Source organism: Corvus moneduloides, chromosome 3 (assembly GCF_009650955.1).
Source record: "Corvus moneduloides isolate bCorMon1 chromosome 3, bCorMon1.pri, whole genome shotgun sequence".
In the NCBI taxonomy this organism is placed as follows: Eukaryota; Metazoa; Chordata; class Aves; order Passeriformes; family Corvidae; genus Corvus; species Corvus moneduloides.
Window position 1 is genome coordinate 66,321,957 of NC_045478.1, and position 25,613 is coordinate 66,347,569.

General features: G+C 39.8%; 1 long non-coding RNA gene across 1 annotated transcript in view; it reads right to left on the reverse strand.

The window, feature by feature from the left end:
• Positions 1-8,268, reverse strand: part of LOC116440818 — a 28,175-nt gene extending 19,907 nt beyond the window's left edge. Inside the window, exon 1 of the long non-coding RNA XR_004238774.1 lies at positions 8,048-8,268. This is a non-coding gene — a long non-coding RNA (uncharacterized LOC116440818). The remainder of the gene's footprint in view (positions 1-8,047) is intronic.
• Between the last annotated feature and the right edge of the window lie 17,345 nt (positions 8,269-25,613).

Consider the following 25,613-nt stretch of genomic DNA (forward strand, 5'->3'; position numbering starts at 1 on the left):
TACTAAACTTAGCAAGATTCCTCAAGTGAAAAAAATACCCACCTGAGTAAGAGCTGGCAAAGCCAAGCACTTAGATTATACAGCTGTGGATTCAGCTGAGCCCTCCCCTCATACTGCACAGTGCAGGGCTGGGATACTTGGCAAGGGTGGGCTTCTTGTGCAAAACTACAAGGCAGACAATGGAGTGGGATATGGAACAGGCACAGCTTTGACTCCTGTTTAGCACACAGGAGCAAGAGGCAAACAAGAGGAAGGAAAATTTAACTGTGGGGAAGGGAAGCTTCACTAGCCCTTCCCACCCACTCCCATTCACATGAGAGTGTGTGCTTTTCTGGGCAGAGGCAGTAACTCTGTGCTTGAGAATGGTTGGCATCTGCTGGGGCTGTTTCTGATTCTTTTGGAGCATGCTCTGAGACAAACTGCAACGAGAGGGAAATTCAAGAAAGAGTAGAATAACATGGGTAAAACAACATCTCCTCACAGAATAATTAATGCACATCTAAATTATTATGCATTCAGTTAAAATGCAAGTATAAGATTTTATTCCCCTGGCTCTTTACACTGAATTCAACACACTGATTATGCAGCCTGGAATAAAGATGTTTCCCTGACAAAACCTAACTCAATGATCTGCAAGGCTCCTGATAGAACCTTTTAACAAACTGGAGAAATTATGGGTCTGTGGAAAACAACACTGCCCTTCTACATCCCCACCAGCAGTAGTTTAAATGAAAATGCCCCAGAACAGCTGAGGCCACTGTAATTCTTTTGCCCATTTTCAAAAGGCCTTTCAAGCACCACGCAGGGTGCGCTGATTCTCCCTTCTGAACATTGAGTTGTGCAAAACTGATGTCCTATGTCCTCACTGCAGCATACAGTCTACAAGCAACACCGCTGGACAGCAGAAGCCACTGGGCTTTCTCTGTGAAAGAGCTGCTATTCTGGGATTCTTTTTGTCAAGTCGTGAAGGCAGGAGAAACAAATGTCCTCAACATCTATAAGGGGCCACCAAACTGCAGATCTGAAGAAAAACCTCTGATTAGACACTCTCCAGCTAATGTTGGATCAGTGTCAGCAGAAAAAGCAGCAAGTTGCACTATGCTCAGTATGTGCAGAATGGAGACAAATGTATTGGAGAAATTGCAACTTACCAAGGGAGAAAAACTGATCAACTCCACTCTCTTACTTTGATTCATAGTCTCAGGACCTGGTAAAAATATCAAGACATCAGAAACACATCCCTATTGTGCCTCTGAATGGACTTCTGGAAGGAATTGTTCTGTAGTCAGGAAACAGCTGCCAGGGTCCTGCCAACTCATATGGTCAATAACCATTTCATTGCAGTCCAGCCATTAAGCTAGACATCCCCTTGTACAGATCTATCCTCAGTTTGGCCTCCCCTTCAAGCACAAAGTTTATTTACCCCTTTTCAAAGCCACCTTTTTAAGCAGATATTTACCTTCACCTACTGTGCCATGAAGTATGTCTGGGCATGACTAAGTGCCCCAATGAACTGGCGTTCTTCTGGCCAGTATAAAGCTCAAGGCAATTTCTTGTAATGTCTTCACTGACTTGGAAAGTATCAGATATGGGTCATTTCACATGTTTTTAATGAAAAAATTCTCAGCAAGACCCAGCACCTGGACATTTTCAGGTTAGTCTGTTTCCTGCAAGACAGCAATGTGTCTTAAATAATACTACCAAGTTGTCAAGTGAGGGTAAAAAAAGAAGAAACATTTGGAATGCACACACTATCACAGTGTCAAATTTTTTTGTAAAACAAAAAGAAATATCTCTCTAACTTAGAAATATGTTGGTCATTTAATTAGTTTTGTCAAATAGATGATTCTGCCCTGGAAAGTGATGATGCAGGATGGTATTTCTGAATCTGGTTGGTCTCACCATGATACAAAGTGCCAAGGAAATCTTTTACTGCTCCTGTGACTCTGTATTTACTCCGGGTACCTCAGAAATTCCCGCAGCACTAGAAAGGTGCTGTTGATCTCACCCCCCAGCCCAGTGCCTGCAAAAAAGCAAAGTAGGAACATCACAGACATAACGTCCTCCATGGGGGGGGGGGGATCCTGTTAATCCAACACAGAGCTGACAGCTTAAAGAGTCCTGGGGACCCTTCACCTAAATGTTTTCAAGGGCTGAAACAAAATATGAAAGAAACCATGTATCATTAAAAATGTTCTAGACCTTTTGGCACACAATCATATGTGCTGAGAGTGGTAAGTGAGGGAGTTTGCAGCGATGTCTGCAGGTTGAAAAACCTGGCAACGCTTCATTAGAGTCCTCCCCCTCCCCAGTTAAGGTCCTGCCAGACCTACACACAGAGCACAGGCGGTATTATGGACAAGTACAGGTTAGACAGATCTATAAAAGCGTTCTGAATCCTTGACACATGGAGCAGCCAGTGTAACACTTAAGAAAGGACACACCTTTGGCTTTTCTCAGATGACCTACCCCCAGCTGTTGCCAATGGCTATGCCCTGATACCCTGATAGCTGTGTATCACCTGGTGGAAGGCACGAGAGCCGATGCGGTAACCCCACAGCAGGTGAGTGGGTCCAGTGTTTTCTGGGCTCCCTGGCAAATGGGTGCAGTTAAAGTTCCCACATTGACTACTGCAAACTGTGTCACCTGCTGAGGATCAAAGCCTTGAAGGATCTACCCTTTTCCAAAACAACAAAACTCAAAGTTTCTCTGAGTCTTAGTCTTCTTCCTTTAAAGCACAACTGGGAAACCTGAGCACTGAAACTGCAGAAACAATGAGAACCAAGAAAAACAGCCAGGTGATAATGAGAGTTATGATGTCCTGTAAAAAGAAATATATTTGCAGGGCTGAATAGCTTGGAAAAACTCTGGGGAGCAGGGAAAGGGAAATGGAGGTGAAGGCAAGAGTGTGTTAGTAATTAGATGAGAACAATAAGTCTAATATCATTTATTTGCTTTACTTGGTGTATCAGTTCCCTGGATATGAGGTTAAGAACATGTAGGAATAGCAGCTGTGGCATCATTTTCAAGACAATTCCTGGGAAGCTGCCCAAAACACACATGGCCAAGCAATGTTAGGGGATGTAAAAGCATCATCCTTCTCACAATGTCCTGATTTTTTGCAATCATAAAACAGACCCTGCATTTCTCGGGTAGCTTGGGGCTAATTCCAGACTCCTGGCATTCTGCTTTTCAGGTATTCCTTATCAAGTTCAGATATGCATACTATTTCTTCCTTACTTCCCACTTTGTGTTTGGAGGTGACTACAGTTCAGTGATGGGGGTTCGTGAAGCTCAGTGATTCAGGTAGCTTTTAATTCCAAAGTTTTTGCATGAAGGATTAGGTCCTGTAAATATCCATACTGCGACATAGAAAAATACTGCAAAAAAGTCTCTAAATGATGTGATCACCTAAATTTTGGATGGATGATTTTACTTTTAATTTTTAGCACTCAAACTCTTAAAATAAAGGCCACATTGACACCTTCTACAGCCTGGCTTTCTTTATTAACCCTATTTCTCTTTCCTAGACCAAGTTTTCTACCTTGACACCCCATCTGTTTGGCTCTGCTCGCTCACTTAGAGAAACATAGAGTCAGTAGTTTAAGCGCAGGGCTCACACCGAAATCCAGTGCCAGGTGACTTCCAGCCACAGGGACAAAGTCAGAAAGGCTGGGCTGGATTACCAGCACTACTGGCAGCACTCCACTGCCCACATTAGCCACCTCTAGTCTGTTGCTGGTGTTCATGCTTTTTTCCACTTCAAACAAAACTACATTTGTTATTTTAGACAATACAAACACTGATTCTTCAGTAACCTTGTTCTTTTTGACTGAGGCAGGTGAATTCAGCTGGCAGATCAATGGGTAATCTCTTTTGGGAGAGGAAAGGGCTGGAGGTGATAATTTCTTGATTCAACACAACTAGATGAGGACATGAGAATGAAACTACCACTAATAACTGTGGTGAGAAAATCCAAAGCTCAAATAAGCAAAAATTTTCCCTTTTCTTGGAAACAGCTACTTTATCTAAGTGCTAAAGCAGTAGCTAAGTGCACAAAGATCTTTGCATATTTGTATAAATGGTTTTTTAAATGACAATATTATGAGAAATTGAAAGTAAAAGCTTTATTATATATGTCTATATTTCTATATAACTCAGTTTCTATTAATATTTTACAGGTTCTGGCTTCTGGGATTATCATATTACTTACATGTACATTCATACCCATTTAAAGATAATTGAAAGTTGTGATTAATGCGATCATATTTTTCTCTTTATGAAGAAGAGGTTTTTAAAACACTTTTATATTAGAATTTTATTTTTTAAAAATTTTGGGAGGATTATATTAGAAGACTAATTTCCAAGAAAAATTTTCTGGAAGGTATAACTAGCTTTTTCAAAACAGTTCCAGTAAAGAGGCAGAAAACTAGCCCTACCTACTGTTTTTATTACTTATAAAAAAATTGCAGGTACTTCTAGATATCACAGGGATGTATTAATAGCTTCTGTCAAGCCTAAATTTTGTCACCAATCCCTGCTATTTTCCAGTAGCAGGAAGCTGTGGACTTAATGTTAGAGATTCTCTGGTTTTCAAGAACAAACATTTTTCCTCAAACCCTTTACAAAAATGTTCCATAAAGCTGTGCCTTCCCATGCAGTGACAGAATATCCTTTCCCACAAGAGTCTCCAGGAAATTATTCCCATAGATAATTTACCCTGTAAATTCTGTGCTAGGAGGATCTTGCACACATCTTGAAGTTCCTCTGCTAGTAAATGGTATCAGCTGCAGAAATAGTAGATGTAGAGAATGTTTGTAGACATGGAGCTTACATCCCAAGATGCAAAATCTTGCTTTAACTGTGAGATCTACATTTAAAAATAACACCTACTTACATCGAAGGCCCAGTGGCTACATGGATGAATGATAAATGAGAGCACAACAGATTCCTATGTGAGAGGAGGAGGAGTACTTTCAGGACCTGCAATTTAGCCAATACCAATTCCTACTACTGTTTCCCAATTAGCCAAAAGAGGGGGCTAGTTCATTCCTTTTTTCCATGATTTTAAAAAACATGTTACTACTTCCTGACCTTGGGTTATTGGAATATTTCTGACAGAAAATGAGCTGGAATCTTCTCCGGCGGCACCTTTATTGCTAGCAGATTGACTCACAGTGAGGACCTTTGCTTTCCATTTTGTTCACAACACTTCCACCTGCATGACTGTGCTTCATAATAAAAGGCCTCTGCCTAACCACGTACCCCACATCTCCGTTGGACCATTTAATGGCATCAAATTGACTGCATCCAGCAAAGAAGACCTGTTGGACGGTGCAGACTGTGCATCTTCAGCAATGGGAATGTGCATTATACTGTTCTTTGCCTATAGCCCAGCAGAAAACCAGGAGCAGAAAAGTTGTTACGCAAGTTTCAGCTTTAAACATCTTTGACTTATTGCTGTGATTATACTAATTGCTCATCTTCCTAGTGGGAGGTTGCAGGAAGCTGTTTTGAAGTAATCAAGCTGAGATGCGGTCTTCTATTTATAAGAGGCCTAGAAATCTTACTCTCCCAAAAAGAGCATCTAATTGAATCTCTAAAAAAGAGCAGATACGATTTCTCTTTCTCTTCCTTGGAATCTCACACAAGAGCTTGTGACTTCATTCTTCCTCACTGTGAATGTCTGTGAGTGATGCTGCCTGACAGTACTACGGGCAGTGTATGCTCTCCCTTTTTCCCAGGCTTTGATCGCATGGCAAAACCTCTGCACCTCTGTAGGAGCTGCAGGATCATCTAATGGAGCTATATGGTGCCAGATGAACGTACTTATCACACAACTCCTAAGTATGAAAATAAAGTTTCGTATTTACACCAAGGGTTTTTGGCCCAAAGCAGTTTAATGCTGTAATGTACACATAGAGCACCAGTTAAAAAGAGGAGCTCCTAGCTGCTGTACAATCGTAGCCCCAAGGAAGCTCTCCCCCTCAACTGATGGGAAAGGGTAACTTGGGTCAAGAACACTTTGATCTATGCTTATCACAATAAGGACCACTGTACATTTTTCCTCATGTAAGACCTTTCACAGCAAAAAAAAAAAAAAAAAAACCAAAAAAAAAAAAAAAAAAACAAAGGCCAAAAGCCTTGTATCTATCTCAGACAAATGAAGGCAGAGCCCAGCACCAGCAGGATTTTAACCAATATTTCTAACTGAACTATTGAGAACCTTTGTGTGATAAAGCCAGGGTAGCCTTCCTCAGAGCAACTAGATCATTCTGCTGAGATGAGGTTAAATTTTATCATAGATTACAGGCATGAGTTTGCTGTTGTAGATAATGTTGTTATGTTTGGGGTTTTTTTTCCTAGTTTATGACTACAGTTTCTTGGTAAAACTGGGCACGTATTCTTAATAAGTTGTTCCAGGAAAGTCAAAATTACTTGATAGCAAAGGTTATGTTTTGCCCAATGCTTTCAACCAAAGAAAAAGAAAGTGGAAAATCTAAGTGAACTGTTCTGACATTTCTGAAGCACTTCATTTACAGGCACATGCAATAAACACAAAGGAAATAAAGAGCTAAATCCACACTGGTACTGAAGGAAGCAGCAGAAGTGACTTTTTTATCACAGTACATTCACTAGTAGGGATTTTACGGAGGCTGAACAAAACTCAGGTTAAAATCCCTCCTCAGCACAAGGGGATTTGAAGGCATGTGTTTCATCTCCCAAGGAAACATCTTACTCAGTGACTGTTCTGTAAGGTACCCCAGGGTAGAGAAAATGCAAGACAAGATGCTTCTTCAGTCTATATTTGCCTTGAATATGAATATGGATTTACAGGAGGGGCTTTAAATATTAATTAAGATGGCTTAAAGTCTTGGTTCTTTAAATTCTACCTAAGAGCTTCTTACCTAAACACTGGTATTTCTGGATGTAGCCCCATCTCACCAAATGTCTCCCAAAAATTGTGCAACAATATCAACAGGACTATGGATAAAAACACATCCCAGACTAGCATGCACGTCAAAGCACTTTCCTGGCAATGATATTCATTTGAGATATCATTTCAAATCACCTTTGGCAAAAGGATCTCTACTGAGGTCTCCTACACCGTGTATGAATGCCCCCCAGCCGAACTTTTCAGGGACAGGGATTGATGGCTGTGTAAGGCCTATTTTTAGATATCCACAGATACCGGATGCTGAGACACAAGGAAAGAGGGGTTTAGAGAGGAGAACTTAGCATGGGAAACAGGCAGGATTAGGGACTACCATTTGATTGTTTTATTAGACAGACTCATAGGAGTCAGAGGCCAGGGAGAAAAGATTGCTCTTGAAATGGGATTTGAAGACAGTCAGGAGGTCACTGAAACAAACAGCAGGGTATCTGTTACAGAAGCTGAGATTCACAGGAGAAAGACTAGCAGAAAAAGGTCCAAAATTAAAAGTCCTCATCTCCCTCTATACATCATCACAAATCAATACAAAACAAGTAATTCACAGAAAGAGGCAATTTTGTGTGTTTGTTTGCAAGCCCTGGTGGGTCTATTGGCTGGAATGCCTATTGTTTCTATCCTTGGCATGACATACACAGCACAGGTATCATGATGTATATAAACCATGAAAAACTCCAGTGTGTTTCATTACCATGAGAAATACAGGGGCTGGCTGCTTTTGACAGCCAGTGATGCTATTAGCTAGCCTTTTGCGTTGGTAGCTGGAGAAAATTCAGTCAACATATTTTAACCTTCTGAGCAGTCCCAGCACACTGTGATCTTACCAAAGCAGCTGATAACAACAGAAGTACAAGCTCTGCGTCAGACAAACAGCAGCTGGGGGAAGGGAGCTCTGCTCTCATTCCTCCCCCACGCCAGCCCAGCATGTAGATCAAGCTTGACATCCCTTTCAAGGCAAAAGGCATTGACAACATCTTTCTTCCTCAAATAACAGAGAAGGAAGGGATCTTACCACTGCACTGGATTATACAGTGGCGAAAATACACAAAAGCACTGGACAGCTCAGAGAGCACAGGGAGGACAGTCCAAACCTACCTGATGCTGGGACTCCAGCATAGACCTTGCATTATAAACTGAATTAGGCTCTGCTCCAAGACAAATCGTGAACTCTGCTGACTTAATTTCGGCTCTTCTCTGCAGCCTTTCATTAGGAGTTGTAAAGGTTCCTTCTGAGCTCTTTCAAAGTAAGGAAACCCAAGTGGTCTCCAATTTCAATTGTGCACTGTGATGAAAGTAGGCTGTCTGGGAGGAAAAGGGGGGTAAACTGGCCAGCCCTTTCAGTTCAGCCTGGGACTCACATATGTAGGAGTGCAGGAATTCCTCAGCTTCGCATTTGGAAATGGGCCCGGGTCGGAAAGTAAAAATAGAAAAGTGTGTATGCAATTCTAAGAAGCTCAGCTGCAAGGAAGGGGGAAAAAGTTTCCTGTAGACCTTGATTCAAACTTTTTCAGAAATTACAAGGACAAAGATGAAGCAGCTCCAGGGCTCCATTTCATTTTGGAAGTCATAATTCATTTTTCTGCACAGTGGAAAACTATTCCAAACCAAATGAAACTTTTTTTAATCTTGTTTTATAATTTGCTTAAAAAAAACCCAAAACACTCAGGTAAAATATCCATATATAGTTTCCATGGTTATTTTATGTCAGGACCACATTTTAACCATTAGCCTTTCAACACAACAAAATGAGAAAATATCTGGTAAATGAAGAGAATTAACAATAGATAACACTGTTTCTTTAAGCTCTAGCCTTAGCAGAGAGCAGCTGTATTATTTCCCTCAGGGAATACAGTACAGCTTCCTTGCTCAAATCCCAGAATGGGTGAAACAGGTTTGCATGAGCATGTGTATCAAAGAGAACTGAGTTTAGAGCAGGATGCAGAAATCGTCTGTATATGTAAAGCTCATGCAAATTCCCTGTAAACACCCTCCACCTTGAGAAGATAAGTACACAGGAAACCAAGGAGTAGCCAATACGGGATTAAAATATCCATCTCTTGATCCTGTCTTCTCAGTGATGGATTGTGCAGGACTTAGCCAGCAATACCTGGCTGTGTGAGTGTGTGCATGTATGCAGATACAGCTACACACAAAGGAGACAGCTGCAAGTGAAGACACAAAGGCCAGGACACCATTGTCCTGGCTTCTTTTTCCTTTTTTTTCTTCCCAATAAATAGCCTGGCTGCTACTGCTGTTGCTAAAGAAAGAAGTCCTGAATGTAGCCCTGCTGCTCCTTCTTTCCCATTTCCCCATGATGCTGGACTTTTAAACCTTTCCCTGCCAGTCCTTGTCCCTGGGTGTGTCCTTACTCCTCCCATGACAGAGCACACCAGGGCATGCCCTGGAACACCACCCTGGGTAGAGTAACTTAATTGTGCCTACCAAAAGCAGCCTCGAGGTAGGTCTGCAGCAAAGCCCCCATGGCCTTCCCATGCCAGTTACCAGGGGCCTGAATGGTTTGTCCCCTTGGCTTCTGGGGCTTCTCATTTCCCCATAGCCCCCAGGCTGGCACTACATGTCCTACAGCATGGGACCAACATGGCGACAGGGTAACTGCAGATGAGAGGGACACAGAAGATCCCTTTGCAAGGCTCCTTCCCATCACTGGCAAAATCTACAGCATCCCTGGACAGCCAAGGAAAAGCTGTGCTTTGCCTAGGACTTACTAGACCCAATAGGATAAGGTCATCTTCCTGGACCTTTTCAGATATATTTTTATATCAACACACAAATGAGGAGGAAACATAACTGCTGAACCCCAGAGGAAGGATGCATGCATGGGAAAATGCATGCACTTTCAAAAAAGTTAACAGCACTGTCAATTCACTGATGTCCATTTTGATCCAAGATTCTATTCTATTCCTCTTTCACAAGTTTTTCGGGGGGGGTGGGGAGAGTAACAGTATTAAAGTAATTTTACATGAAACAAGAGCACTCAAAATTTCAAACAGATCATGCATGAAACAGCAGAAACGTAAGAGCAGCATTTCAGCAGTTCTACTTGCAGAATCAGAGCAGCATATAGCTTAAATGAATAAATAAAATTACAAGTAATTTTATTGAATTATATCATTCAGTTTCAGTTGTGTCCCCCAATTCAAACAGCCTAGTGATTGATATGTTATTGTGAATTTGTGTATTGTGTCTGTAATTAATGTGTTTTGGAATGACCCTCGGAGAGTAAATCAATAATGGAAATAAGAGACCTCCAGTGATTTGGATTTCTGACTCTACTCAATCAGTTTTTGAGTGGTAAGAATTTATATTAAGAACAAAAATCATCCCGAAATATGTATGGTAACAGTTTCCGCAATACAGGTCCTCACATCCCTGAATGTTATTACAAAGTACTTTGTGACTTTCAGGTAGGTAGGGGAACAAAGGCAGATAGGGGAAGAAAACAGGTACACGCTTTCCAAAACAAGTTTCCAGCCTTGATCACCTCAAAGCCACGAGCTAAATGGCATACAAAGAGAATCTATGAAGAACAAACTAGCTGTGAATACTCTTGATTTGGGAAGGAGTTCACTGATCAAAACTCATGAAACTCTTCTTTTACAGTGGAGTAAGGCAAGATCTTCGAAGTTCATCTTTCAGCATTCAATCAGCAGGAGGCTGAGGCAATGCAGTCCTTTCTCCTTGCTTTCAGAGTGGTCCACAAAGCCAAGTCCTTTCATTTGAGGGTATGTCTGGATGGTAAATCTCTTTGTCTGATATTGTAACCTTGAAAGTTTCACTATTCCAAGCACTGCTGAGGGTTGTGCTACTAAAGTCATGCAGGAGCTGGAGGCATCCCTGAATATCCCCATCACTATCAGCTCTATATCCTAGAGCAGCAGCATGACCACTGTCTTGGTCTTCACATTGCTTATCAAATCCAAACAGAAACCCAGAACTAGATCTCCTCAATTCTAGTGGAGAAATGTCTAGCTATGTAACCAAAGTTTTCTAAACACTCTGTAATTATTTTATTAATTTAAAAGTCTCCAGGCTGGCACTAGTTCATTCACTTCCCTCATCTGTGCTGCAACAAAAGAGATGGGGTTTAAATTTTCACAAGGATTTAGTGTTGCTGAGTCACAGCTACTGAGCTCCAGTTTGGTTTTGCTGCTTTCAAGCTTCTTTTACTGTTTGTTATGAAATGGATAGTGCTCTGCTGTAAGGCTAAATGGGGCAGGGAAGCCTTGATTTTGCTGATGAGCAACTTCATTACTTTGGGGGCAAAGAAGAACAAATTAGTTCAGCTGCAAAAAATGAATATACATACTTTAAGAAGAAATTACTCAAATAGTGAGTATGTATAGGGCAGGTGACAGTAGAAGTCATAAGTATCACTGCTACAGAGCTGCTAAAGTGGGATAATATTTATACACTGCAAACAGATTTATGCTGCTGAGAAAATTTGACTGCTTTTGGGAGTAAACCTCAGAAATGTGTTCCTATGCAGGCAGCACAGTGAACAAACAGACATTTTGGTGTCAAATAAAATGAAATATAAAACAATATAGAAAGGCTCAAATGCAAAAGTGAGAAGTGGATATTCTGTATTATCACTTCTCAAGCCCCTTGTTTGGGAAAGGGTGACTGGGAAGAATATTTACTACTCTTTGTTACTATCATAAATTCAGTGCCCCAGAAGAAGCAAAATGGGTATACCAAACATAAGGAAGTTGCTAGTAGGAGAGATTACAGTCACAGTCATGTCCTCCTCTGACTGCTAGTCATCAGCACCCAGTTCCAAAAGCACATCCCTTTACTCTTTCCAGTACCAAGCCTGCATTGATGGCAGTCTAACTGTGACAGGAGGCGTCAGCGTTCCGTGTACAGTGATCAGCTCTCAACAGCAATGCATTCAAGTATGGATCAAAAATGAGCCATGGTTCAGCCAATCCTGTGTTCCATTCTGGGGAGAATGTGGTGTTTAGACACACAGGAAAACAGAGGCAGCACGTAAAATATGCTAAAAACAGCACACATATGGCTGTTTGTTATTTATTGAGTTCCAATGGTATGTTCAGCAACTTGCATGGGAATCTTCCAATGCAATTATTTAAGTCGTTCCAAGTTATAGCATCTCATTTTTCCACCCCAATATTTACAGATTGGCCTGATTCATTAAGCAGCCTCCAGCTCTTACAGCCTGTGTGGAAATTTTACCAGCAGGATGTATGGGATTTTGCATCTTTAGTATCTGTAGCCAAATGTCCACGACCTGTCCCATGGATATATAGATTGCCCAGTTCTTTTGAATGGGCAAGACCAAATTGTTCTGCTTCACAATAGTTCAGAGACTCCCCTGCTTCCATTGGTTTTATTCCCAAGATCACTAGGAGGTTAAAGGGAAGAACAAACAGGACAAATGCATTCCTGATGTAAGCAGATGAAACCTTATAACCTCATTTTTCCTCTGCCCCCATTTTAGGACTTGTCAGTTGAGCAGCAGCTGTTTACACCAATTATGAATTTGGCCTAAGATTTAGAAATAAAGCAGCAGATTATATTCCATGGAGAGCACATTAAAAATAAACAATGCATTCATGTGTGTGGCAGAACTGAGTCTTGAGTCCTTAATTATAGGAAACAGGAAATGCTTTGGTTTCTCTCCTTCTCAAGATCAAAATTCGTTAATAATTACACCACTTCTTAAAGGTTCCTTCTCCCTTTGGCTTTACTGCCACTGGGGAGGGGGAGGGAAGGGTGGAAGAGGGGGGAGGAAACCAGGGATCACCATAACAATATGAAGGTGGAAAAGAGAGTCATTAGACGTTCTAAGATAAGAGCAAGGAAAGCCTTGCATGATAAAATCAGGCAGTCCTTCCCTTTCTGGGCACACTATGTCATTCGGGAGCATCCAGGAAAATTCTTTTACTTCATTATGCTTTTTTTCAGAGCCATATTTCAGAAGCTGCGGAGGACTATCAAAAGACATTCAGGAGCTGGGGTGCGGGCAGTCTTAGCAAAGATTTCAACGATCTTTAAACCACATGGCAAGTTCTGGAAAGAGATCCAGTTGGAGGTGAAGATGAGGGGACAGGAGGTTTTTTTTAAATAAGAATAACCTGGCACTCATCTATTTTAAGACATTGTCTCCTCTGTATTTGCATTTCTTTCTTTTTAAACTAAACAAATTTAAAATTAACAACTCTTTCTGTAATCTGAGCCAGACTCCCAAAAATGCTGCATGAGACAACTCTGTGGCAGCATTTAGTCTGTTGCAGGCAGTCTGCAAAGGCTCAAACCCCATTAAAACACCTTTATTAACATTTTTTTAGGCCAGTATAATGACACACTTTGTACAATACCATAAGTAAAGAGTGAAAATCCAGGCTGCACATTCATTGTAGAAAGAAAATTCATCTCCTGTCAATATTGAGGAAAAAAGGCTGAAAATGAAGATGTAAAATCAGGTTCATGTTTAAAACATCTAAACTGATATTGCTTTAGGAAAGAAGCAACACATTAAGAACAATGTGTGAATATCCACTGACAGCCCTGAGTGCAGAATATTGTTTCAATAGTGCAGTTTGCTCATATACATAAAATAAGTAGGATTCAGTTGGTTAATAATTTATCTGGTGACTTCTTAATCTTGAACCAAAAATATCCTTGAATGTTTCCAGAGAAGCTGATATCAGGCATCCACAGCAACTGTAAAATCATCCCTTTTTCTGCTTTACACTCTCTGACAGTTCATCATAGTCTCGGCTCTGCAAAAGACATACATACGTGATTAATTTAATGCGAAGCAAGTGGTGCCATTAATATCATGTGCCTACGCCTTCCAAACTCTAGGGCTTAGGTTTGCCCAGTGCCCTCTCAACACAGACAGACCTCTTGGAGGGGCTTTGAGTAAATCTGATTTCACAGAATGAAGGAGAGAGGAAATTTTTTTCTCTGTAAAGAAAATATCTCTGCAAGCAGTAAAACCCAGGACTGTCCATAGGGGCTTGCAGGATTCCTTCTCATGTCTGGCAGCAGCAGGGCAGTACCCAGCTGCAATGGCCACCACCAACACTAATTTTTAGCTCTGAACACTCAGGACTAGAATCAAGAGGATTGGAATCTGAATAAAAGTTCCCCAAACAATACAAATAGATATACAGTTGTTTTTCCCACAGTGTAGCAAGAAACCTCTGCCATTTGCACCTTTTGGCTTCCCTCAAAGAGTCCTGGCCTTGTTTTCATTAAATCCCTCAGAGAAAGCCCCGGGGCTAAAGCAGTGAACATTCAACTGCTGCTGGTCTTCCAGCAGATATCATTAACCCTTTGGCTACTAATTCCCCTCTGCTGAAAAAAAGGATGTCTGCTCTTGGGCTCCTCAGCATTTATCTGCTGTCCTGCTGTCCTTGAAAGTTCAGGGTTCAACAGCAGCTGAGCACTTAAGCAAGTACTTACTGCAGTTTGGTGGTCAAATAGATGAGAATGATTACCTCAGAGGGCTCCTTGAGCGTTTTCAGCCCTGCTGCTGACTCACTAGCTGTCCCCAAGCAGCTCCGTCCAACTTTGCTGCATGATGTGCATTAATACTGAACCTGTGAGGTTTACTTACCCACTGGTGTAAAAGGCTTTGCATCTCCTGAATGGGAGGTAACAATGTGAGGAAACACACCTCATGCTATCGTGGATTTTAAACAATATACCTAATCAGGGATTTTGGAGGGCAGGTATGCTGAGCACATGCATTCATCTGCAGCGAGCATTGATACTTCACCTGTCCAGTTGGACAACCACAGTGAAAATTTCTTATATCAACCTTGCAAAGAGTGGGCTCCCTTGCTGCAACAAGACAAAGTAAAACACCTTCACACAGCCTGGTACAACTCCCATGTGCTTACACATACAGTGGGCATAGGTATTTGGAATTTAAATAGATTTGTAACACAATGATGTAAAAAATAATATCACTCTTGTTGTGAAGTGGTAATTTCAGAACGTCGAGGAGAGGCTCTTAATGAGTTTACTATTGGCTTCCACAGAGAAGATGATAGGACGGGGACGCCGGATCATTAAACGTTTGGAATTATTATTCCTTTAATATTGCAGTGACCATAAAGGCCAGCTCAGTCTCTGCTACAAAGGATTGTACAACTGTGTCTTCATTTTTCCTACAGTTTATTTGGTGCTTTTATTTTTCTAAGTTTGAGAACATCCAGCTATATTTCTGCCCTGTCACACTCCATAAAAAGCTTTCAAGGCTATATTTAGTGAGAATATAGTGTGGATATTAAAGACACTGAACAGCCACCCACCACATTATATTATCTTTTGCTGCAAACCACCACAGAAGTAATTACCATTCTAGAAATCCAGCTTGGTGTTACTGACTAGTTATCAGAGTCATCTAGCATAATTCTCATAGAGAAAAAAAAATGGCTTATGGTAAAAGGAATAGATTGCCAGTGTACTCTGAAATATGCCCTTTCCTACTCCCTTCCCCCCTACCTTCCCATTACTCTGGAAGAGCCTTAAGTATTAAACGTGTACTACAACCTCTAGAAAGCAGGATGAAGCCTGAATTTCTGTTTCATGAGTTGTCATATGCTCCCTTAGTAATTTTTTTATGCAAGAACTTCCTTAAAGTGTAATCATTAATAACATGCTCTTTGGGTGCCTCAGATGAGTCTCAGGTTTCCACAATAAGCATACTTGCTTGTGATTGCCTCTGGAATAAGAGGATTTGAATACTAATGGCCTGCTTTTCCACTAACAGGTAACACTTAAGATTCAACCCCTGGCAAGCTGTTTTACAGCCTGACCTTCTTTGAACAAAGATGGCTAAGGCAAGCACAGTTTCACTCACAGACAGACGACACTGACTCCTGGCAAACTGTCTCTGAAGTCTTGCACTGGTCTGAAATTTTTTGAGACCAGCTCTTAATTTTCTCTAAACCTGTTTTCACTGCTCAGGAGGCTGAAAAAAAAAAATCCAAACCCCACAGTTTTGACAGAAATTATTCCAAGTGGCCTAGTGGTTTGGGACACGGAACAAGGGTGCCTGGAGGATCCTGAGGTCAAAAAACCACTGTTCACAGTGGTTTAGACTGAACTAAAATTCCTCGCATCTTAGATATTTATTTTAACATACCAGGAACGCAAGAAATTTACACTGGGTTATATGAGCAAGACACAAATGGGTAAGGGGAAAGCTTCAGAAAAAGAAGAGGGAATTAAATTGCTTTGGAATACAGTGGATTTTCTCAGAGGAGAAAAAACTAGCTTGGTTCCACTTAGCATGCAATATATTAATTATTTCATTATTTGTTGAAAGAAATAATACAATATTTTTCTATATTATTTGATTGGTTTTGCTGCATTGTTGCCTAGGGCAAGTCTTATAAATTATGAAATCAAAACAAGCATAAAAATAGCATAAAAATCTCCAGGCACATACATCATCACACATACAGGTTTAATCTGCTAGCATCTCCTGTGGTCACATCAGGTGTTGGCTAAGAGTTCAATTTCTGCTTTTTCCAACAATGACAAAACTGCTAGCTCCTGCATGAAATATAGGTCATTTGGAGAGACAGATAACAGGTATAGAGATATCTACTTACCTACATATATATTCACAGAGAAAAAGAAAGGAAGATAATCATAATATATATATTCTTATCTAGAAAATAATGTTTGCATTTACATGTAGTATTATTTATTCCCATGGTGAAATTATTAGAAGTTTCCTTCTCATATTTAGTCATGTTTTGAATTGTTTTCAGGATGTTTAGACTCTTTTCTTCAAGTTGTCACCAGCTCATTACCACAGAATTACATTTTACAAACAAGAGCTGGCTAGAGCCAACTTGGCTTGGTTACTGCTGCCTGAGGGAATTTGAAAAAATTATAATTTCCTTGCCTTTGGAAATAGACAGGCATGGACCCAACTGCAGGCAATCTCACCTCTTTACTGCCTTTCTGAGCTGAAACAAGCAGCTTTTTTATTCCTGGAGTTCTCCTATTATTTGAAAAGAGAACACATGTACAGAATATTTTTGTCCCAAAACACAGCACATCCGAGCAGACATTAATTTTCATCTTAATGAACCTCAAAATGCAGTCCTGAACAATAAGGTCCCCTTTGCAACCCCTAGTAGTAATTATTGAAGTTCTTCCACTGCAGCAGTGAATCATGCCATTGCAATGAGCGCTCAGAGCAGGAATTCCACAGAAGGTTCAAAGCAGCCCAACTCCTTGCCTCTTCCAAAAGAGGCAGAGTTGATGAGGGCACTGACTGCACCCACAGCATTTTCTCATAAGGGTCCCTGGGACCTAAATCTTGTCATATTTATGATTGGCCCTTCTGCACCTCACCTGACAATATACACACCACTACCCCTTACACACACACCTGCACTGTAATAATTTTGTAATTAGAAATTTATCTTTTTGTCTACCAAACACTGTCTTCTGCTGCCTTTGATCATTCTGAAAGCGTCCCTCCTCAGTTTCAGCTTCATAATTCCCCTTCAAAACTTCAGCCTCCACTTCCCTTTAATGCCGCTTTTCCAGAAAAGGAAGTGCTACCTCTTTAGAAAATTAGAGGCAAACTTCAAGGGATGGGCTTCCCATATGATTGCTCAAAGGTCAAAATGATGTGGGGTTTTTTAATAATTACAGTTAGATAGTAACTGCTGGTTAGTAATAAATTCAGTTAGCACATCTTAAGTTGACTTGGCATAAAAACAGGATATTAATCACCAAATAGCCATCATCTACCTTCAGTTAAAGCATAAATTAGAATTCTGAATAGATCAACCTTATATGCTTATTCCAAAAGCAATCTCTAGGACAGATTCTCAGGCAGTAAGAGCTTCCAAAATTTAATTAAATTCAGAGCTACATCAATTAGCACTAGCTGAGATATTGGTCCAAAGGATGATATGTGGAGCAAATCGAAAGCCATGTACCTTAATATCAGTAAGATTATCCATACTTTTTGTTCTGATGGAATAGCAAGCCTGTCTTGAGTGCACAGGACCATTTTACGATGCTTTTCCCAGGTGGAACTGTACAAAAAGTTCCAGTGCAGTCTGCAGAATAATTCCTTCCTTATCATGTTTTAAGCGTAATTGGCTACCTGTACTTGTTAGAACATCAGGATAATTCCAAGTTAGTGGTTCTCAGAGCTAAGACCTTCTGCAACAGAAAGGCAAATTATCTAAAAGGTACGACTTCATCCAGAGCGCAAGAACGAAACCAATGTAGCCGTCAACTTCAAGTGTTCAGGTCTTCAAACAGAGGAATTACATTCCCTGACTGCTAGCCCAAGCTTGTCAAAGGCAGAAAAGAACAACTGCGCCCTTGAATAATCCTCAAAACACAATGCAGAGTTCCATGTTTGGTTAACTTTTCTTGCAAGAGAGAGCAACAATTAAAATAAAAGAGGATAAATGTTTTAGAAGCTGTATTTTTTATTTCCTGGCTCATAATCATTCTTTTGGGGATGATTTCAGACAGTAGTGTCTGTGAAAGCAAGAAATCCCACTTTTCAATTTTTGCTGTCATTTTCTTATAAGATTCTGGTCAGAAAATGAGACTAACATTTTACAAAAATGCTTGAAACGTTTTTGTCACTGTCTCAAAATGGATAAAAATGTGTCAGAAAATTTGACAAACATCAAGAATGTGCCTCTACGCTGTCAAGAGCATCCCCCTTCTTGATGAGCCAAGACATGTATTACTCCCAATTTCACACTTCTGCCTAAAGCTCTGTAACTTTTTCCTGCAGGGAGTCCTAAACCTTGAGCTGGGAGATTTTCCCCCGATTTGCATTAGGTAGAGCACAGACTTTTGCCACATTAACAGAAAGGCTACTTATCTTGGAAACTGACTGGGCATCTGAACACTGCATCATCTGAGTACTTTTAGATGTTCAGCAGCTGAAGCGTCCTATTGAGGCTCATTCCCTTGCAGAACAAATGTTGCTGTCTGAGACTGCTCCAAACATTTGTTTGGCGCACAAGAATTCCCTCTCCTTTTGAAGCAGTATTAAAAGCACTGTCAGCTCATTAATGGATTTTTTTTAACTTTTCTTTTGGCAGAAGTGAAACTATCACTGAAGGAAGTATCTTGTAAACATTGAAACAACCACAACAGCATTCCATGCGTACACACTGGAAAATAAAAACAAAATAAAAGCAGCCTTTTGCAATGAAACATGTCTTTCCTGAATCAGCAAAGACTCCCATGACCTTGCAGACATTCTTTGGAATAGCCAGTGAGAGCTGCATGAATCTCATAACAAAATAAAAGCACCATAGTGCAAAGGACAAATCATCCAGGGTTAGAGGAGAGCCATTGCTCTGAAAACACCAAGCACTGAAATCTTACCCATAGATTGACTTGTGTACAAATGTCACCATGCCTACGTCAAAGGCCAGATTTCCCAGAGGACTTGGCTTCCCTTAAAGAAATACAGTAACTATCAGAGTTTTAAAGACCTCAGCAAGCCAGAATTTCAGTAGGACTTATTCCAGAGGGCCAGCGCTGATATTTAGATGAGACCACCTGGGTGCCACAAAAAGTTTATGTGTAGAAAAGTCCTCCTCATAGATAGCATGATGATCATTCTATCTAGAAATGTAGAAATGTAGGAATGTGATTGTTACCCTTATTCTCCCTCCTCCTCTTCTTTTTCCCTTTTTTTTTTTTTTTAATTTGGGAAACAAAAGACATTTTAATTCAGCCTGATACATTCTAGGTATGAAAGGAAGTAGTTTCTAGCTGAACTCTGTAACCTCTATATAGCCAGTCTCTCTAAATAATTCTGTATTTTTCCTTGTGTTACTGGTTATCTCTGAATGATTTTTTTTTTCCTCCTAGGTATTCCTTATGGAAGATGTGTTAGGATAATTCAAGGGCTTTTCTAGAATGTGGCTGATTTTGATGAAATATTAACCAAAAAAAACAAAAAAAACCTAAAAACTCACACCTCCCAAAAGAAACACCAGCAAAAGGCCTTTCTCAAACATGCTCCACTTTAAATTGCCTATTCTTCACAGGACAAAGCAGAAACAGTGGAAAGTTGAAGTCCTTCCTGCCTTTAAAAGATCAATATGGTTTTCTATATTGTATCTGTTTCTTTTGAATGTGACTAAAACCCAAATTACCCTACTTAGATGGTACTTATATGTATGTACAAGAATAGGCGAACATGACACATTTATCAAAGTTAATCTCTGTGCTTTGAAAAATAATTTGTTAAGACTGGCATCTTGCTAATTCCAAAAACCCCCAAATCATTTGTTAGATCCTTGCAAAATCAGACACTTCCAGGCTTGCAAGAAAGGCTAGATAAAAATTATTTTAATGAGAAGTTTGGTGCTGTTGAAAAGTGACAGCAATAGTTTGATGAGATTAGATAGGTAGGTAGATAGACAGGTAGATAGATACATATACACAGAGAGGTACTGGGTCTCAGAATGAAACTCCCTGAAATGCCCTAGCCTCAGGTGCTCTCAGTCTCAAAACAGATTTGTGATATGGACTTCACCATCAGTCAAGAAGAAAACTTAATCTAGGACTGCCATGTAATGTATGGGACAGTTTCTCCTAAGGTGCAAGGTTTATGTAAGATAGCCATCTGTCTCACTCATGCTTATATCAGTTTGGGCAAAAAAACTGTGGTCCTCATCCTCTCTCATAGCTGTCAAAATGCACTGAGCAGTCAATGATTCAGACACTCTGAGCAATTACCTAGAGCAGACCAAATTCTATGCATCTTACCAAACATGACAGGAAAGCTGGAGCTTGTTCCAATATCCTTGCAAGAAAGCCTACAACAACAAATGAGCTTGCACTGCATTTGCAATAATTTACATCACTGAAAGGAATGTGTATGAAAACGGAAAAATAATCAGATCATCATGGCACCAGTATTTTAAGCACTTTGTCTTAAAATATGATCTATAATATAGAAGATTGCATGGAACATCTGGAAAACAAGACTAGACAATTATTTCTGTTTTCACACACTTGTGTTTTAAAGCTTAGCCTCTCTTTTTGGACCATACTTCTTTGTGACTTGTATAAGAATATTCATTTACTGGTGGTGTAATTAGTGCATAAAGAGGCAAAAGGGAATACGTCCACTCCTTTGTATATTTACTGTACCCACTTAGCCATTCAGTTGCCCAAATATTGGATAGGTGCTTGAAGGCACTGGTAAAGTTTCCAATTTTACATTGGGAATTGGGCAATATGCACCCCAATGTATGCATAAAATATTCTTTGAAAAAAGCATGACATCCATGATGTAAGTCAATATTTCATGAGCTTGGCTCTGAATTAGTGTGTTTCAGTTGCAGAACAGTAGTACAGTTTAGAATATCCTAAAGCACTTGAGTAGCTAGTCCCATTTTAACAGGAGAATAGGGAAAGCATCCATCACAGACCATGTGTTTTCCATTTGAAATACTGTGAGAAATAGTTATGGCATTGGAAAATGTGTTTTCTCTGAAGAAAGGAAAACTGAAATTTCACAAAGTCGATGAAGAACTAAAAGTTCCTTTCAACATCACCTACATTTTCATTCTACCTTAGGAGACTTAGCTTTATCAAACATGGATGGGTACCCACGTTTGAAAACGGGGCAGTTTGAGCCACTGGAAAATGAGGAACATGAGAAAAAAACCATCTCATTTGACTTTGTAATGGTACATGCCAAATTGTAATGGAACAGGGAGACAACAGACCTATCCAGCTTTGTTTTCACAGTTTAGTTAATTCATGCTTTTCTTGGATGATTTATATAAATAAATACACGGTGACTGACACAAAAGAAGGTTGTATGGTCACATATCAAAAATTTTTGAGGCTGGTGAAGGTCTCACATATCTCTTGGATATCATCATACATCCAGTAAAGGCAATAAGGAAATACACACATTCATCTGTTCCTTTCTTTTTCCAGGGCAAATACAGTGAATCACACCCATCCCTCTCTCCATCAACCCTTCCTCTGTCACTGTCTTGAAAGGACAGTGGGAGAACTGCATCAGAAGAGCCATTGTAGTCAGCTGCATCCTGAAAGAGGTAATTCACGAGTGCTGCTGACATTCCCCGGACTGACAGCTGCCTACACAGGGCACTGCGTCACTGCACCACGCGCTCCTTACACAGGTGCTGCCAGGAGCAAGGAGCTAAGAGAAAGTAAGGCATAAATCCTGTTTACAAACCACACGTGCAATGTCTTTCAGTCCATTTGTGGTCTTTCCGTAGCTCTATTTAGTATTCTGTACATCTGCTTGGGGGGTTGATTTTTTTTTGCCATAGCATTTCCTATCATATCAGCTACAGAATTCCCTACATGGAGGTATCCATAAATTATACTGCAGCCTAGGAGTTTCTAGTGTGTGAACAAAAGGCACAAATGCAAATGCAAGATGTTTAATTCACTGTTTATGTGTGATGTTACCCAGGTGCCAGTGACATCCTTCTGACCAGCGCAGAGGCACAAGGGACCAACCCAACATACATTTTTAATGTGATCAGCTGTGACAGCACATACACAGAGTAGACCTTGCGGCCTTAAAGCCATCCTTTTGGAACACTTCTAGGGGCCCAGAAGAAATGGTTTAATTAATCTTCTTTTTTTTCAGGATTGCAGCTTTTTTTTTTTAATATAAATTATGTACACTGAAAACCTGCCAATTATAGCAAATTAAGGGACTTGGCAAGTGCATCCCTTGGAGACAGATGGTAAATAACATTCAGATTCTGAGTTGAAATAGGGCTAGCGATTAACTGGTACAGGATAGAAAAACAGTCCAAATAAATTAAATAAAAAGGGTTGATATGAATGCAAGTACTGTAGGTTGCTTTTTTTTGTGCGTGTGATAATGATGGTACCAAAAATATTGATGATTCATAATTAATATGCAGCACCCTCTGAGTGGCAGCAGGATTTTAGATCTTTAGCAGTATTTTAAAAACCAGTGCCAGTTGTTTATTTTGCTTTCACAAGACTGGAAACAACTGTCATTTCATCCTTTCTTGAGGATCTGCCAGTTAAAAAGACAAGAGTGCAGCCTCACAACAAAGAGAAGGTGCCCCTGCAAGTAGGAGGGGACCACAGGAAAAAAATCAGAGGAAACAGTTCCTCCTAAGATGCAGACTACTATAGCCAGAGTGGAAGTACCTGAGGAGAGTACATTTGTTTCCAACTCGAGCTGCAAATGAAACAGGAGTGATGACCTCAGCCTCATCCCCTACTGACCATTTCTCCTTTTCAAAAATTTACTGTACCTACTGTTCAAAATAAACCTGTTGTCCCTGGCACAGCAGAGGTGGTGCTGATCAGAAATGCACTGGCAGAGTTGCAAGATGGTAGGAAGAACTCACAGCACCAGCGCACGCTCTGTCTGGGAACAAGGATTATTGCTAACCTGTCAGTCTCAGCAGCACTAAAATACACCAAACATAATTTGGTTTAAAAATGCAAAAGCACAAAGAGATCTTTTTAAGAATCCAGCCAGAGATAAAAAAGATGACAAAGTCAAGAGTGTGTTAGTCATTTAATATGTACTCCGCTTAGAATACTAAATTCAGGAAATGACTCAATCACGCACACAATTACAGCTATTTTCAGATTATAAATGATGCAGTACGCCAGTACTGATGCAAAAACACACCACAATCAGTTCCTGCAAATGTTCTTGCAACAAGGCACCATTTCCAAGGGAGCCTTCAACCTAATTATGGCAACAAAGTATGCCTCAGGGCACACCTCTCTATATGATTTCATTATTCTTGTACAGTGACCTGACAATGATGTCACCAGAGTGCTACTTCACCTTGCATGCTCCCAAGCACATGATACGAAGGTTAATTGCCTTGATATACATATAAGGGGTCCACTTTGTCTCAGACGTTAGATGCACACAGAGCAGTCCACTCACCGGTCTTTCCAAAATAAAATTTGCACCCAGGAAGAATTAACATGGAATAATGTTTATATGTGGCTGAAAGACTGAAGACAGGTGGTAGCTCACAGGATCTCTTCTAAGAAGTGGTTTATTTACTCAAGAATAATTTGCATGGCAGTTAGTGACTTTTCTCACAAACAAGAGGCTGAAGCTTTAAAGAAAACACATGAAAAATAAAACAGGAAAAATCTCTATTCCACTGGTTCAGATTATGAAAAATCAAGATCTGGAAAAATTCAGAGTGATGTTTAAGATCAAAATCTGGGCTACAAAGAAGTGCCAGAGCTAGATGCACTAGGGCTAGGATGACAGGAAGAATCGTCACCTTTATTTCAGCTGCCATGTTGAAGTTATTTGTAACCCACTGCTAAAAAGGGAAGTCACTCTTCATAAATCCCTCCAATACCCACTCAAATGCAGCAAGTTAGAGCAATAGAAGCCAGATCTTCAAATGAGGGACTCCAGTTTTCCCTTGAGATTTATTTCATTCATAGCCTTGCATACCTTTTCCTTCTCAGTTTTAAATCCAGACTGCAGTATGTCAGTGGTATAAGATTTTCCTTATGCTGAAAAAGAAATTTTATCATTATATAGCAATATCAGATACTTTTCATACAACTACAAAAATTCTGAAGGTTTACATTTTATTGTTCATACTTTGTTCTATTTTAAATTTTTTGTATTTCCAAAATTCTGATTTAAATTGTGCACTTAATATCTTTCCACTTTAAAAAGTTATTTTGCTAGCAAAGACTACTTCACAAAAGCTAGAAAAAACTGACTCAGCTGAATAGCAGCATTTGAGTCAGATTTGTGAATATGCCATGAAATTTTAAGAAAAGCATGGAAAACCTCAAGTTTCTCTGATACTTCTCAACTACAATAAAAACCTTGATAAATGTAAGTTTCGGTTTCTGACATGCCTTTATATCAACACATCTTATATGTTCAGACTAGTTTTACACGTATAATAAAAGGAAAGGCCTAAATGTTTGTGCAATGTGAACAAGTCTATCAGGCAGAAATTCCCAGTCTCCAATATGCAACTTTATTCCTCTTCAAATTCTACTCTGTTTTAACCAATTGGATCAAAGGGTGTTCAAGAGAAAAGCAGGCCCTGCAATGTCATTCACAGAGCTCAGTGAAATGAGGAAAGTTAATCTGAACAATAATAATATTACTAAAAATTCCACAAACAACATTAAGATAATTCTAAATATTGTGTAGTTTTTTTCTTTATACATGGACAAGATCTTTGAGAAATATTGTTAACTGATTTTTTTTTCATGGTTTGCTGGGATTTTTTACTTGTTCGAGGAAAATATTTTATGAGATCAAGAAAAAACACACAGAACCATTAATGGCAGGGTGGAAGGGGAGGGAGAGAACAAGATCATATTTGCTAAAGGCCACAACAGGAATTCTGGAATTATAATAACAGCTTTGTTTATGGTGTTGTGTTTGGGGTGTTTGTATATATATTCCTGGCTGTTTAGTCAAGAACTGGACAAACACTGCAAAGCAACAGTTCACAAACTCTTTTTTTTTTTTTTTTTTTAGTTCTGAACAGTTGTTTGTTTTAACCTTTTCCAAAATTTTACAGGAAAAGGATTCATTTCTTCATTTATTTATTCATCTGTTTATTTATTTTGGCATGTGCATGACTGCCTGGAGAAT